Raw genomic sequence first — 6,170 nt, forward strand, 5'->3', positions numbered from 1 at the left:
AGATGATCTCCTCTGTGAAAACCATAAGGAATTTGGCTCCTCTCCCAATGGAGTGAAGCACATAGTGTCCTGGAGTCATTGTGGGATATCCCAGAATCTAAGACTTTTGATGACTAGGATCAGGTTAGCAACAATCCTGCTTGGTAGTTAAATAAGGAAGATTCACAGTAACATCATTAATACATGGCAAGAAGTCATGGGAAGAGTTCTGGAGAGAGAGAGAGAGAGAGAGAGAGAGACAGACAGACAGACAGACAGACAGACAGACAGACGGACGGACGGACAGACAGACAACACACAAACCTAGGTATGAATCTTATCTCTGACACTTGGTATTCATGTCATCTTAGCCAAGTCACTAGAGCTTTCAGGACCTTACTTTTATCATCACCAAAATGAGGAGAGGGGTTAGGGGAGGAACCATACGACTTCCAAGTTCCATTTCAGCTCTCACCCTATAATCAAGCCTTCACTTCAACACAGCAAAACCTCAGCATTAGGTAGTTCCTTGTTCCCAAGCAGAGACATATCCTCCTCATCTGAGTTTCTCCCCACTTCCCACTGCCTCCTCAACCCTTCCCAGCATGCCAGATTTTTACAATGAATTCTTTTGTTGCTGTTGTTGTTTTAATTTGCCATTGAGGCAGCTAAGTATCACAATGGATACAGTGGGAGCCCAGGAGTCAGGAAGATTTATCTTTTAAAATTCAAATCTGCCCAGCGTGAACCTGAGCAAGTTACTTCACCCAATTTAACTCAGTTTCCTCATCTGTAAAATGAGAAGAAAATGGTAAACTCCTCCAGTATTTTTGTCAAGAAAACCCCAAATGGGGTCATGAAGAGTCAGACATGTCAACAACAAATCAGTTGGACAGACACTATGCCTTTCTCCACCCTTGCTCTATTCCAAGAGGATGAAGAAAAAGCCCTACTTTGACTATTGTTCAGCACTTTTATGTGGCTATTTTTAGGCTTGCCATATTGTTCTTTTCACACATAAGAGAACTTACAACATTGATCACTAGCCCAATCCTGAAAGGCAGCTGAAAATCAATCATTACTTTTTTTTATTCTAGTGCCCCTTGTCGTGGTTTGACTCTGATTCACTTGGCCCTTCACCCTCCTGGGGATTTCCTTGAAAATGGTGGTTGTAGCTCTTTCTCAATCAGAATAGTCCAGTTCCACAGGGATTCTTAGCCTGGGTCAATGAATTTTTTTTTGGGGGGGGGTTCAATATTTTAATATCTTTATTGTAATATAATTGGTTTACTTTATAATCTTCTGTGTTTTATATTATGCTTTTAAAAACATCATTCTGAGAAGGGTTAGTGCCTGTTATATATAATAGGTCTTAATAAAATGCTTATTGATTGATTGAGAATGGAAATAGAAATAGGTCCATGACATAGAAAGTTTAAGAGCTCCCTAAGTCCTGCTTCTCCCTTCCATAGTGCTCTCCACAGGTCTAGGTACATTGATAACTTACTTCTTATTAATAACATTGCTTCTGCTGACCTTATCTTTCCTTTCATTGTTTTTTTTTTGTCTAAAGTTGTAGTTTTATTTAAAAAAAAACATAAATAAGAACATTAACCAAGGTATGCCTGTGTTCCTTAAGGGTGGAGTTGGTCCTGGAGTCAGAAACAGCTGAGTTCAAATATTTCCTTAGATACCGTGCACCTCTGCACAAATCATTTCACCCAGGTCTACCTCAATTTTCTCATCTGTAAAGCTGGATAGGGTGGGGGAGGGAAGGAATAATATCAGCTATCTCCCAGGACAACTATGAGGAACGAGTAAGATAATATTTGTAAAGAACTTTGTAAGCCTTAAGTAAGTACTCTATCAATTTAACTCTTGCTATCATTATTGTTTCTTCCCAATCAGGCTTTTCTCCCCCGAGAGGATAATGCCTAGTTTTTGTCAGTGAACCAGAGCAGTAGTTATCAGAAATGGGAAAGATGAACATTAATGTCCCTGACTTCTCCACTTGAGACTCCCTGAGTTACTTCATTTTACCCTTGGGCTTCTGTTATCACCTCTGAAAATAGAAAGGTAATGACTGATTCCTACTTAGCCTTCAAAAGTAGGCTATGGATCTGAGATGCATTTTAATTGAAGGATTTTATTTGAGAAAAATATTGGACCGGAAACAACAAAATAAAATCTCAGAGAAATATATAATAAGAGACAGACTGTGTGTGTGTGTGTGTGTGTGTGTGTGTGTGTGTGTGTGTGTGTGAGAGAGAGAGAGAGAGAGAGAGAGAGAGAGAGAGAGAGAGTCAGAGAGAGAACCCAGCTCAGATGGGTTTTCCTTTGGTGGAGCAGTAAGCTCGATAAGTGAATTTATGGTAATATGGAAAGATACACAACAAAAGTACTATTTGATTCAAAATCTTCTTTCTTGACTGGCTGAGAATAAGCCTAGGATTTAGAAAAATGAATGAATTAGCTCTTCCATGTTGATGAAGTCTAAAATTAGGAAGGACAAAGAAAGAATCTTAGAATAAAAACATTCTCAGCTTACTGCAGGAAAATAATTAGTAATTCTGGTGTGTATGGAGGGGTTGTGTTCTCCAAAAAAAAATCTCTTTAGCAAGTGGGACAAGCAACCTGAAATATTTCTTCAAATCAACATTTTAGGACAAATTCATGAGACTTGGGATCTTCAATTACTTCTCCATCTATCCTGTGTTTCTATTTTCTCCTTGGAAGTTTCTCCCAAGGGTTAACAGAAACCGGAAATCTCTCCAGGTTTTCCAGGATATCCTGTGGATATCTTATCTTATTGACTAGTTCTATAACCCCTATCTCAAAGGCATTGATATGGGACTCTCTGTCCTGATTGGAAATGAAGGCCCTGCCTTGCATGAGGGGCAGGCCAAAATTGGTGAGAAGTGAGAACTTCAGTTCTTGGCCAGTCCCCTTTGGGACTTTCCAAAGGTAGTTCCACTTTGGGACTCTTAAGGGTCAATCACCCTTGGAGACCCTTTAAATGAGCTTCCCCTTTTCAAAGGTAGATCTTGTAGGGATTCCTCGAGCTTCATTCTTCAGGTACTGAGTCACTTTTAGTGTTTCTGTCTTCTAACTTTGAGAAAGAAAATGGAGAAGGTCAATTCAATTTAAGGTGGTGAAGAAACAGGCTGGGAAGACATGAATGGAAATGATAGTCTTCAGCTTGCTACACTAAAAATTTCAGGGAATTTTCTCTTGTATGAGATCAAGGACAATCTCTCTTGCTTGAGCTGTGTTATCTCTTTCCCAATGGGAGAGCTTCTTCACTGTGTCTGATATATATATATATATATATATATATGTCCTCTGCATACCTTCTCCAATTATTTCTTTGCTATGAATTGAAATGGGTTTCTTTGATATTCCCATGTATGGTCATTGTATAACTGGTATTTGTTGGGAAAGGAATCAAGTTTTGAATATAGAGTTTAGGATCCCCTTTATCCTATTAATAATAACAAATTGATCAGAATTTAACCTGAATCCAATCATATCTTCTCAACTAACAAATGCTTAAGAGAGTAGATTTCTAGTCCAATACCCCCCTCTCTGAGGAAAGGAGAGTGGCTTCCAGCTCCCAGCTTCTGTTTCCCCTCTTGGCAGGAATGAAAGTCTCCCTCCCTTGAAAAGGAGTCTAGAGATGTCTATTTTGCCTCCCTTCAAGCTATGCATGATGATGATGAGCCTCTGGAGTTTCCTTAAGTTGCTTGATGGATTAGGAAAAAAGAGGACTAAAAAGAAAATTTTTGAAAAAAAAATGTGCACAGAATTCTGGACACAAGTACACCTTAGTGTTAGGGTATAGGACTTGTAGCTGTTCTGAATAGCTGGTAATAAAGTAGAAACTAGTGTACAGCTACAACTTTGTTGCAAACTTGCTGCAATCTAACAGAGAAAAGAAAATTTCCCATAACCTTCTGGGTGTGAGCCTATTCACCACCAAATCTAATCCAAGAAGGGTGGGAAAAGGGGGATTCAAAGGTGTGATACATTTAGCACAATCAGGATAGCTGGATAGTTGAATTGAGAGTTATCAAGAACCCTAATGTAGTTATCAGCTTCTCTCCCAGTCTGAAATTGCAAAGACAGAAATGCAGGAAAATCAGAACTTCTAGAATGAACTTCCTAAATTGGCCCCTGTAATATGACAGCAGAGCTGATGGTGTTGACAGTAAATAGAGCTAGTACAGTAATTATAAAACTCAAAGGCACCTGGGACTTGGTCTTCCTTTAGTATCTACAGATTGTTGAGAATCTCTTTCACTAGGCTGTGCTGTAAGCCACTTGGATCTTGGGCACAGAAAACTTCAAAACTGAATGTTATGACAGTGTTTCAAAAGACCAGTGGCGGTTACATTCTTAACCACATTTTCTATAGCCTTCCCCACTTTCTCAAGTGTGGAGGTTTTTGAACCCCCATCATCCCACAGTTTTGCTAATGAGTTAAAGGATCTAATTTTTTAAATGCTGTCAAATAATGAACAATATGCCAGCATGTACAGTTCAAAATTTCTGCAGTTTTCGTAACTGAAAATTTGGCTCCATGTTGAAATCACAGGTTCCATTTCTAAATTGCACAGTTTAGAGGAATAAAACAGAATATTCAGGATCTTAGAGAGACTTGCCAGTCTGGTCTGTTGGGTTCAAAGGGCTATTTCTCCTAAATGGTAATTAACTTTTGCTATTCTACTGATTTGATTGGTTATTCCATTGTGACAAATAATTTTAAAAGAACAATTGGTGAAGGTGGAGATGCTGGCAAATTTGTTCCATTTTTTCACCTATGTGTTCTCTTCCCAGCTGTACCTATAAATAGTTTATAAGTTCTCACCTCAAGATTTCTGCAACTTTTTTTCCTCTCTCCCTCATCCATTCACTGTGACTCAAAATTTACCATTCTCTCCATTGACATTTTGAAAATAATTTACATTCTAAAACTGGTGTTGTGCCTTTTTATCACGTCTTTCTTCTTCATTTAATGTTGGACAGCTGATACATTTCAGAAACTCTGTTGAAGGAAATAATAGAGCTGTATTCTAGAATGAAGAGATCCTTTGTCCCTTCCTTCTAGGGACAGAAAGAGCTAGGCAGTGTCTAACGGCATTCGTTCAAATCCCCCCTCAAACACTTACCAACATTGTGGCCCTGGATAAATCACTTGACCTCTGTCTCAATTTCCTCATCTGTAATATAGCACCTACCTCCTAGGGCTCTTGTGAGAATCCAATGAGAGAATAACTGGAAAGCAGGAAGCTGCCATATATTAAGCCCTATAAAAAATGTTAACTATTATTAAAAGAAAAGAAAAAGAAAGAAATGAACTGAGGCACCAGAAAAAAACTGAACTGACAGGAATTGAGTAAAACATCTCAAGCATGAATGCTACTTCTGGTCTACCTACCTACTTAGTTAAATCTTATTTCAAATTCTTATGAAAAACAGAACTTAATTCAAACTCAGGTCCCAGCTACCCCAAAATATAGTATTTTTCTTACTGACAGAGGCAGAAATAAAATGAAGGGTCAGAATCTTGAAGGAACCTCCTCCTTCCTTTCAGTTGAGGAGGAGGTTTTAGGCTAGTTGGATTTTTTTTGCCCAAATTTGTCTTTGCAGCTAGAGAGGCTATTGGGAAATGACTGATGATTTTTAAAGAGCATGAATTAACTTAATTTACTAAGGAAGCGAATGGAATTAGCCTCTTCAAAATCTAGGTGCTTTAAAAAAATAGTTGTAAAAACTTTTTAAGAATAATAAACAGTAGCAAATCCCAGATTCCCAAGCCTCAGCTAAAGCAGTCAGTGGGGGCAGAGGCACGGCCCGCCCGCCTGCCCGCTTTCCGCCATGCCTTCTTGCCAGACAGAGGGAGGAAAGGAGCCCAAACTGGAGTTTACTCGCTTCGGGAAAAGAGCTGGCTGGACTGCACGGGGGTGGCTCGGCGGGGCCGGACCCCGGCGCCTGTTGAAGCCCTCCTGGGGGCTGGGACCAGAGGACCACCTGGTGGCGAGGGGGTGTCGCAGTGCAGAGAGACTTGAGGGGCGTCTCCCGCGATTCCGGCAGCCCCGCCCAAGAGGAAAGAAGGGGGAAGGGCGTGGTCTCTGCCAGGGCTAGGAAGGGGAGGAGTTCTTCCGAGGGCGTGGTCCACCCCGGGCACAGCC

Source organism: Macrotis lagotis, chromosome 2 (genome assembly GCF_037893015.1).
Source record: "Macrotis lagotis isolate mMagLag1 chromosome 2, bilby.v1.9.chrom.fasta, whole genome shotgun sequence".
Taxonomy (NCBI): Eukaryota; Metazoa; Chordata; class Mammalia; order Peramelemorphia; family Peramelidae; genus Macrotis; species Macrotis lagotis.